The sequence below is a fragment of the Neofelis nebulosa genome, chromosome 6 (genome assembly GCF_028018385.1).
Source record: "Neofelis nebulosa isolate mNeoNeb1 chromosome 6, mNeoNeb1.pri, whole genome shotgun sequence".
Classification (NCBI taxonomy): domain Eukaryota; kingdom Metazoa; phylum Chordata; class Mammalia; order Carnivora; family Felidae; genus Neofelis; species Neofelis nebulosa.
The window spans coordinates 7,014,237-7,024,819 of NC_080787.1; the positions used below are offsets into that span (position 1 = coordinate 7,014,237).

Here is a 10,583-nt window from a genome sequence, read left to right on the forward strand (position 1 = left end):
AAGGCATGGATTCTCACCCCGGCTTCCTTCCGGACATCTGTTTTCCTCTCCCCACGCCCTCACGCCCCCACGCCCCCCACGCCCTCTGGCCACGCCCCCCACGCCCTCTGGCCACGCCCCCAACCCTCTGGCCACGCCCCCGCCACGGAGCACCCAGGAGGGGATGCGCTGATTCCTCCCCGCCTCCCAGCGATTCTGTGGCAGGTGAGGAGGCCTCGTGTTGCCCCTGCCATCTAGGGCTTGTGGTTCGCATTTCTCCGTCCTCCTTTCGCGCTCCCCTTACTGCGGCCCCTCCACACCTACTCCCTGTGTCTGTGTGTTGGGCCCAGTTATGTGTGCCTGAGTTCCCGTGTGTGTTTGTGTCTGAACCTGTGTCCCTGTGAATGGGGGTCTCCCGGGCTGGCCTGGCCGCAGCTCTGCAATGAGAACCACATGTATAAAATGTGTCGTGTGCTTCCGCTGAGTTCTGTGTGTGTATATGATATGTTTAAAATCTTGTGCATTGTTTTGTCGGTGTTAACAGTGTAAATTAAACGGAAAAGCACTGGAAGGTGTTCACTACACACACGGAAGAGATCAAGAGTTCCTTTTCCTCCAAAGACAGTAGATAAAGCAAAACGCAAAGTGCAGAAACAGATCTGCATTATATAGGAATTTACTGTACTTAAAAAGTGTCATTTTGGATTAGTGCAGAAAGGATGAGTCAGTCACTCAGTAAATGGTGTTAGTCAGATAAAAGCTTAGGAGAAAAAATTAGATCCCTACCACCCTGAGTGCAAAAATAAAGTACAGGTAGGTTAAAAGATTGGAATTCTAAGCCAAACTCTACCGTAATAAAACCAGATGGCCTTGAAGAAAGTCCCTTAACACCTCTGAACCTGAGTCTTCCACTCTCTAAAATAAGTATTTACACCATATGTTTGCACTATTAAGGTAGCTAGCCACATGTAGCTATTGAGGACATAAAATTTTAGTCTAAATTGAGATATGCTACACTTATATGACACACACTAGATTTGGAAGGGTTCGTGCAAACAAGAGAACGTAAATTATCTCCTTAATAACATATCAATTTCATGTTAAATGGTATTTTGGATATATTGTGTTAACTAAGGTATATTACTCAAATTACACTTGTCTCTTTTTTCGTTTTCCTTTCATATGGCTACTAAAAAATTTTAAATTGCATATGAGGCTCGCATGATATTTCTTTTGAACAGTATCACCGTGTAGTATTTAAGGCCATCCCAAGCCTTGAAAGCCTACTGTTAATATTTTTTTTTAATTTTTTTTAACGTTTATTTATTTTTGAGACAGAGCATGAACGGGGGAGGGGCAGAGAGAGAGGGAGACACAGAATCGGAAGCAGGCTCCAGGCTCTGAGCCATCAGCCCAGAGCCCGACGCGGGGCTCGAACTCACCGACCGTGAGATCGCGACCTGAGCGGAAGTCGGCCGCTTAACCGACTGAGCCACCCAGGCGCCCCGGAAGCCTACTGTTAGTATTTTACAGTGATTCCTTCTATTTGTATGGTAAATTACATCTTCTAGAGCCGTTTTTTGATATATTGCCTCATACAGCGTTCCCAGGAACTCGGAGGATAACAGTGGTTTCCCCAGTCTGCAGATGGTGAGGAAACTAAGCCTGGACTAAAGGTCCGTATGATGGAATCAGAACTAGACCAGGTCCCTTCTCTGCTGGATTCTGTCACGTTCCATTTTATATCCATTTGTATGGAACTTGATGCTCATATTGGAGCTGCTTTGAATGTCTGTGGTCGTCAGAGGCTGGCTGCAGCAGGACTGTTGTGTGAGGGGTGCTGGTGTGGGTCCCTTCTTTTGACCTGCTGTTTGCCTCCCTCGTGGGGGAGGGGGGTGGGCAGTAAGCCTCAGAGTTAAAGATCAAGCGGAAGGGAGCTTGCCTCTTCAGGTGTGAACCTCCAGCTTCTGTAGGAACTAAAGAGAAGACATAAAGAGGCAAAATCCCAGAGCAACAAAAATGAACCTTGAAAGAGGCCTATGTGAGTAAAGCAGCAGCTAGGGCCGCTCCACACAGGTTTCCTAACCCGCTGCTCTCCCTACGTGGAAGGTTCCACTGCCATACTGAGAAGAGATCAAGGGTTGTTTTTCCTCCAAAGGCTGTGGAATAAAAATTCCAAACAACAGATCGGTGATTTATATAGCAAGGAATTTTTTTTTTTTTTTAAAGTAGGCTCCTCGCCCAGCACAGACCCCACTGGGGCTTGAATTCCCGACCCTGAGATCAAGACCTGAGCTGAGATCAAGAGTCAGAAACTTAACCGACTGAGCCACCCAGGCACCCCCGAAGTAGTTTATCTTTAAATTGGTATTTAAGTCATGGAGAAAAGGATCATTCATTTGAAATGTGCTTAACACATTGAGGGTTGGGGAAAAGGCATTAAATTCCCACCACACCCAATCTAAAAAACGGTCTGGAGGGGTTTCATTAGAAAAAATGTACTATTTTCTTAATGTAAAACATAACATCATGGTTGTGCCAAAATAAAGTTTAGGATAATTTAAAAAATAATAATCCTTCGTTGTGAAGGCCTTTCTTCACATAATATCAGTGTCAGAAATTATGAAAGAGTTATCAGACTTGACAGTATAAAAACTAAAAACTTAACGTTACTTAATTGCCCCATAGACCAGATGAGGAAGGCTACTCACCATATGTCACGGGCAAGTGTTCCTATTCATGCTGTAAAAGAGCTTCTACAAATCAATAACTAAAAATAGGAAAAGATGTGAACAGGGAGTTACTGAGGGAATAAAGTCAATATACACTTGAAAAGAGAGTCACCTTCATGAGTAGACACTTTTCCAATGAAGACATCCGGATGGCCAACAGACACATGAAAAGATGCTCAACGTCACTCATCATCAGGGAACTACAAAGCAAAACCACATTTGGATACCGCTTCACACCAGAGTGGCTAAAATGAACAATTCAGGAACTGCGGCTGCTGGCGAGGATGTGGATAGACGGGAACCCTCTTGCACTGTTGGTGGGGATGCAAACTGGTGCAGCCGCCCTGGAAAACGGGGTGGAGGTTCCTCAAAAAATTAAAACTAGAACTACCCTACAACTCACCAATAGCCCTGCTAGGAATTTATCCAAAGGATACAGGAGTGCTGACTCGTAGGGGCACATGTACCCCGATTGATAGCAGCACTCTCAACAATAGCCAAATGATGGAAAGAGCCTAAATGTCCATCAACTGATGAATGGATAAAGGAGACGTGGTTTATATATACAATGGAATACTACTTGGCAATGAGAAAGAATAAAATCATGCCATTTGCAGCAACGTAGATGGAACTGGAGGGTATTGTGCTAAGTGAAATAAATCAGTCAGAGCAAGACAGATATCATATATTTTCACTCATGTGGAACTTGAGAAACTTAACAGAAGACCATGGGGGAAGCGAAGGGGAAAAAAGTAGTTTCAAACAGAGAGGGAGGCAAACTGCAAGAGACTCTTAAATACAAAGAACATACTGAGGGTGGATGGGGAGGTGGGGGAGAGGGGAAAATGGGTGATGGGCGTTGAGGAGGGAGGGCACTTATTGGAAGGAGCACTGGGTGTCGCATGTAAGCGATGAACCGCAGGAATCTACCCCCAAAACCAAGAGCACACTTTACACACTGTATGTTAGCCAATTTGGCAATAAATCATATTAAAGAAAAAAGAGTCACATTAATATTCAAAGTAATGTAAAAGACTTTGATTATTCTTGAATTTTCCAACTCTTGGTAATGTTTCGTATTAGCAAAGATTAAAAAACAGTAAGAGCCGTATCGGTGGCAGTTTGGAAAAACAGAAACCTTTATAGATTGAATGTTCGTGTCTCCCCCAAATTCTTACGGCTTCACGGCGTTTGGCAGTGGGGCCTTTGGGAGGTGATTAGGTCATGAGGGTGAAACCGTCATGAATAGCGTCAGTGCCCTTAGCGAAGAGACCCTAGAGAGCCTCTTGCCCCTTCGGCCAAGGGAGCGCCCAGCCAGAAGACCGCCATCTTGAACAGAATCGGGAAGAAGGCCTTCACCACAACTGTACCATTTTGGCATCCTGGTCCGGGACGTCCAGACTCCAGACTGTGACAAATAAATGTGTGCAGTTTAGAAGCCGCCCAGTCTATAAATAGACGGAACCACTCTTGTACATTACTAGTATGAGTACAAATAGTTTATACATGTATATACAGTCTCACTGGAGAAACAAACTTTACGCCTGAAATGGTTTGAAAGTAGGAGAAGAGTAGCTTTCACATTTAGTGTATATATTCTTTAACCCAGTAACTACACTTTAAGGATGTTCTATAAATATACTGATAACAAAAATCTATGTGTCTGTATCTACATGGATATTTATTGTAGCCAGCTTGTGATATAGCAAAAAATTGGAAACGATTTAAATGCTAAGTTAAATAAACTATTTAAATCAGCTGCGGTGACTCCATTTGATGAAATGCCCAAAATATATTTGTGTAAAGCCTATCAAAGTAGGATGTACATTATTGTAAAAAGCGGTATGTTTGTAAATGCATAGAAAAATTCTAGGAGGATATTGAGAATAGTATTTTTATGAATGTTAAAAATAGAGGACATTTTCACCTCCTAATTTATGTATTATATATCATCTCATTATTTAAATGTTAAAATTCGGAAAAAACAGGTTGAACAGAACATTACGAATACAACTATTTTACTGGAGTTGGGCAACTCTTAGAGCAGAGCTGTACCATAAACCACTGGGACTGTTTACATGCTAGATCATGGTACTTAAAACCCAATGTCTTGTTTTAGTCGTTCATCTTTTTCTTCTGTCTGTTCTAGAGTTATACCTACCTTTGTTTTCCAAGGGATTTCTCCCTTAGTTTTCCCAACACTCAAATCCTCTTGGATTTGATCTGAAGTTATTTTAAGGAATATACCATTAGGAAGCAATTAAAAGTGTGACAAGATACACATACAAGGATGCTTGTCAAAGTGAGTCGTAAAATGTATGTGTCTAACACTAAGGGGTATGCATGATACATTGCAAAAACTAAAAGGCAGGTTATACAGTGATATGTACTGAATGACTCCACTTTAATATATATAGACATGTATAGGAAAAACATTGGGGATGTGCTCATTAAAATGGTTACAGTGATTATTTCTGTTGGTTTATAGGTCTATTTCCCAAATATCTAATAGTGAACATATTTTTGAAATTGAAAATGCAAAACCCATGTTTTTAAAAGAAATTTCATAAAATATAACATAAAATTTACCATTTTAACCACTTGTACATTTACAAATGAAGTACATTCCCATGGGGTGCCTGGGTGGCTCCCTCGGTCGAGCGTCTGACTTTGGCTCGGGTCATGATCTTGCAGTTTTTGAGTTCTAGCCCCGCGTCGGGCTCTGTGCTGACAACTTAGAGCCTGGAGCCTGTTTCGGATTCTGTCTCCCTCTCCCTCTGTCCCTATCCTGCCCCTATCCCACTTGCACTCTCTCTCTCTCTCTCTCTCTCTCTCTCTCAAAACATAAATAAATATCAAAACAAAATTAAAAAGGTAAAAAAGGTAAGTATATTCCCAATGTTGTATAGCCATCACACTGTCAATCTCTAGAACTTTTTCATCGTTCCCAAACAGAAACTCTGTTCCCATTAGACAGTAACTTCTCATTCCCTCTTCCTTGAGCCCCTGGTAACCTCTCTCTTACATTCCGCCCCCATGAGTTTGCCTAGTCTAGGTACCTCCTATGAGTGGAATCATACGATATTTGTCCTTTTGTGTCTAGCTTATTTCACTTAGCATAATGTTTTCCTGGTGCATCTCTGTGCAGCATGTATCAGAATTTCATTCTTTTTTAAGGATGAATAATCTTCTGTTGTATGAGTACACCACATTTTGCTTATCCACTCATCTGCTGATGGAAAGTTGCGTTGTTTTCACCCTTGAATCCACGTATTTGTGTCCCTCAAGTTCTTCTCATCTTTTTCTCTCTTAGGTATCCTCAACGTTCAAGATTTTATACGGTTTCCTTTTACGGGGGAAATAAAACTTACACGCAAAATGCTTTTAAAATAAGAGATCAGCCAAGAACTTCATTGTGATACAGACTTTGTCCAGGCGGAATTCAGAGGAGGGAGGCATCACCCAACCGGACCCCTTGTTAGGAAAACCAGTTCTGGAAGCCCCATCGCTCAGCGACGGAGTCTCTGGTGGGACTTCCCACCCGAGGGCCAGAGCCTCTCTGCTTGAAGTGTGCAGTTTCCGTATACATCACTTGTGATGTGTTCCTGTGGAAATTTCCCCACTGGGACACCCACTATCCTAGTAGGTACTCTAAAGATTTCAAGTATCAGCTGGAGGAAATGAAACACCCGCAGGGAAAGCAGCCTCCCTAGAGGGAAGAGAGGTGGAAAGGAGGTGACATTTGTTAAGCACTTACTGTGTATGAAGTACGATCATTTCTTTCCAAGAACATTCAAATCTGGGAGTAGGACAACCACCGGAAATGAGGCAACCTGGCGGTGGCTTGGCCAGAAGGCGTCTTGTTGGGGGTTTGCCTGAACGCGCAGGGCTGTGAGCAGGTTGAATGCGGCCCGACCACCGTGGAAGAACTTTTTCTTTACGTAACAAATGGTTGCTGAGGCTGGACATGATTGTAGACAATGTGCAAATATCAGTGAAGAGAACGTGCATTTATGAAGTTTGCATTGTGATAGGAGGGTGGGGTAAACACCAGAACAAACGGTCGCAACGCTCACACGGCCTGGTTTCAGGGAACAAGTCTGTGAAGCCTGGTGTGTTGTAAAAAGAATCCTGAGAGAGGATCAGGAAGTCGGGTGGTTGACCTTTGCTCTGCTGCTTATAAGCCACATGCCGGTGGGTAACACAGTTAGCATGTTGGGTCCCTATCTTCTTCTTCAGTAAGATGAGTGGAATTCAATCAGTTGGTCCCCAAAATATATTCTCCTTAGCACTCGGTGATTTCTTCACTTTTAATTTAACCAAAGTTGACAGCATCGACTCAGCACCCCCTCCGCCCCTCCACCCCTCTGCCTACCTCTCCAGAGAGGTACATTCCGGTACATTCTGAAACAAGTGTCCCAAACTGAACAGTCTACTAGATTCACTCCGAAGTGAATTCTATGGGGAATAATAGAACAGCAAACATGATTTGTTTCATCTTATTATGTCCCTCTATGGAACTTAGCGGATTGATTGCCATGACCCAATAAAGCAGGAGGGGGATATTAAAGATGTGTCACTGAATGAAAAGGTAGACTAAGGCTACTGTCACATTGAGTTACACTTTGCAGAGCAAAGGGCATTTGGGGAGAATTCCAGGTGTGATCACTGTGTCCTCACCGGAAGACCAAAGGTCCATTTCCGGGATCCTAATTTGAATACAGGTACAGGTAACAGTGCCCGAGAAACTTCCCTTTGATCGTGTTTTGAGTCTGGTCAGTAACACCCCTCCCTTTTCATATGATTGATTGACTGATTGACTGATTTAACTTAATAGACTATTATTTAAAGCAGTTTTAGATTTGTAGAAAAAATCATCACTGGGGCACCTGGGTGGTGCAGTCAGTTAAGCGTCTGACTTCAGCTCAGGTCATGATCTCACAGGTTTGTGAGTTCGAGGCCTGCGTCAGGCTCTCACCGCCTGGAGCCTGCTTCGGACTCTGTGTCTCCCTTTCTCTGCCTCTCCCCATTCACGTTCTGTCTCTGTCTCTCGAAAATAAATAAACATTTAAAAAGTTTTTTTGATAAAAAAAAAGAATAATCAGAAATACAGAAATACAGGGAAAAACCCCACAAGAAATAGAGTTCTCACATACCCCATCCCCCTCTGCACACAATTCCTCCCGTTTGTCACACTTTGTATCACACGTTGGCTACTTCTTATTACTCTCCAAGCAAAGAAAATTACATCACACCTTAATTTTTCGGATGGCGTTTTCCCAGCTGGGGCTCTTTCCAGGGACATATTACTGTCTATTTCACACTACTTTCCAGCCTTCCAGACCTTTCCATGGACGCTGTATCCCAAAACACTCAAGTCTGTGCTGAGGACCCTTAAGGGGATATTTTGGCTTTGGAATCTCCGAGATCTTATTTTACTCAACGAACGTTTTAAATTCTTCATGTTTCGTTCCTTTTTTTTTTTTTTTTTTCCCTGAAGAAGAAATTCTGTCTCAAGACTGTGACCCAGAAATCCTGTCTGAGTTCCAGCTTGCTGGCCAGCTCTATACACATCAGCCCATCAGATAGGTAAGGGATAAGATAGATAGATGATGCATTGATTGAGGACTGGTAGATGGATCTAGAATAGGGGGAGATCTCTAGAGAAGGGAACTGAGATAGAGAGATGAGAGAGACAAGAGATATTACATATGTTCTGCTTCTCTGGAAGAGCCATGATTGAAACAGTCACTAACGTTTTTCAGCATCTTGTTCCACGGCAATAGCTAAATGGAGCGAGGGGGCCAGAAGCTATCAAACGACATCCAAGTTAATCCTTTTTGGCCAGAATATCACGTGGGCGTGCCCGGGTGACTTCACCAGGAAGCGCCGATGTTAATCCGCCCCATTGTTAAGGATGCTCAATTTGATCCCTGGTGTAAGTGGAGACAGAGGTCACTTTGTAAAGACTTTTCTCTTTGCGGTTAGCAAGAGATCTCTGTGCTGCTGCTTTGGTACGTGAGAATATCCTATTTCCGGGCAAGTACACTTTTACCTGATCATTTAAGGATCCACTGATGAGCCTTTAGACTGTCCCCTAAATGGTTTTCCTTTCTGCGTTTCTCTTACTGGAATCTTTCCCATTGAAGGTATCTTCACCTGTACGGAACCCTTCCAGGGGCTTCCCTGTCAACCGGAGTGTTAGCAAAAGCTCTCTTATCGACCTGAAAAGAAATTCGGTCCAGATGTCCTTCACTATTATTATTATTATTATTATTCATTATTTTATTATAATCACACTTTCTCGGGGTAAACAGCAGTCCCGCGCCCAGCTCCCCACCCAATCAACACTCTGAGGTTCCTCTCTAAGAATATCTGTATTGTCAAAATTTGTTTTCAAAACATAGGAACAACAGAAACCAGGAAACGAGGGAACATTTCTTCAATATACATGCCCGGCAAAAGGTTCGTTTCTTGAGTATATCCCACGGTCTGGACTGGGGAAATGACATGATCACGTTCGACAAGAGAGCTCCTCGCGTCCCCGTCTCTGTGGCGCAATCGGTTAGCGCGTTCGGCTGTTAACCGAAAGGTTGGTGGTTCGAGCCCACCCAGGGACGGCCCTTTCCCTTTAAGGACTCCGCGGCTTCCGGAAATTTTGTCGGACAATATCCGTTTGTGAACATTCTCACAAATAAAATGAAAACCGAGCCAACATAGCTCCCCAGGGCGTCTTGCGACAGAGGGAGTGTTCCCGTGTTCACGGGTTATTTGCTTGAAAGCCTTCAGGATGCAGCCAGACGTGGGCGCGATCCCGTCATTTTGTCCCTAATTCTACTGAATTTGTTTCCAGATTCCTTTTTCCCTCAGCTGCGTTGGTCCATCCGGCGGCGTGAACCCCGGCCGTCCACACCCAGCTGGCCCAGGCCCTCCCCGAGTCAGGTCCTCGGGCTCTGGACGTCGGGAATGGGCCGCGGAGGCAGAGTGCAGGCTTCCATCGAAATCATCTGACTTTCCTCGCTTATAATCCCCCAAAGGGTCCCTGACACTTTCCATAAAAGGCATTTTGACAAGATCTACCAAAATTACTCTGCAAATCCACGTCTGGGAACGTACACAACTGCTGCATTTGTACAACTAAAATTGACCCATGTCAGGGTTACTCGTGGCAACATTCAGAAAATATAATTTTAAGTGTAAAAGAAGGTATTTTCCTGCCCTCAAAGGGCTTGGTCTGCAGGGAATCAAGCTGACGGTCCCCCAGAAACTCATGGTCTTCCACCCATTCTTATCTTCATTTCTCACTCCGCCTGTGATTTACCCAGTTTTCCAGGCTGCGGGTAAACTCTGTGCGAACTACTGTACCGGAGCCTTGGACGCTGACCTTGAATATACTGACACCTGACGCCACCCAGCCCGAGTTTATTTCATTCAAAAAATTCCGGGGGCGCCTGGGTGGCGCAGTCGGTTGAGCGTCCGACTTCAGCCAGGTCACGATCTCGCGGTCCGTGGGTTCGAGCCCCGCGTCGGGCTCTGGGCTGATGGCTCGGAGCCTGGAGCCTGTTTCCGATTCTGTGTCTCCCTCTCTCTCTGCCCCTCCCCCGTTCATGCTCTGTCTCTCTCTGTCCCAAAAATAAATAAAAAATGTTGAAAAAAAAAAATTAAAAAAAAAAAATTCCGAAGCCCCACGTTTTATTTCCTAAATTGTTAGCAACCTAAGGGGAGGAGATTTCTCACTCTTGATATTCTCTTTATCTAACAAAGGTGACAGAGGCACTGGGAATTCTGAATAAGTGAATGTGACAGCTTGTCAGATTCTGACACGGAATTTTTCTCGCTCACTTGGGAACACATCATGACCTGAGGAAACGA

At 44.0% G+C, this 10,583-nt stretch overlaps 1 non-coding gene across 1 annotated transcript; it reads left to right on the forward strand.

Moving 5' to 3' along the window:
• The first annotated feature begins 9,257 nt into the window (after positions 1-9,257).
• On the forward strand, positions 9,258-9,331 carry TRNAN-GUU (transfer RNA asparagine (anticodon GUU)). The gene has a single exon. It is a non-coding gene; the product is annotated as a tRNA-Asn (tRNA).
• Positions 9,332-10,583: the final 1,252 nt, after the last annotated feature.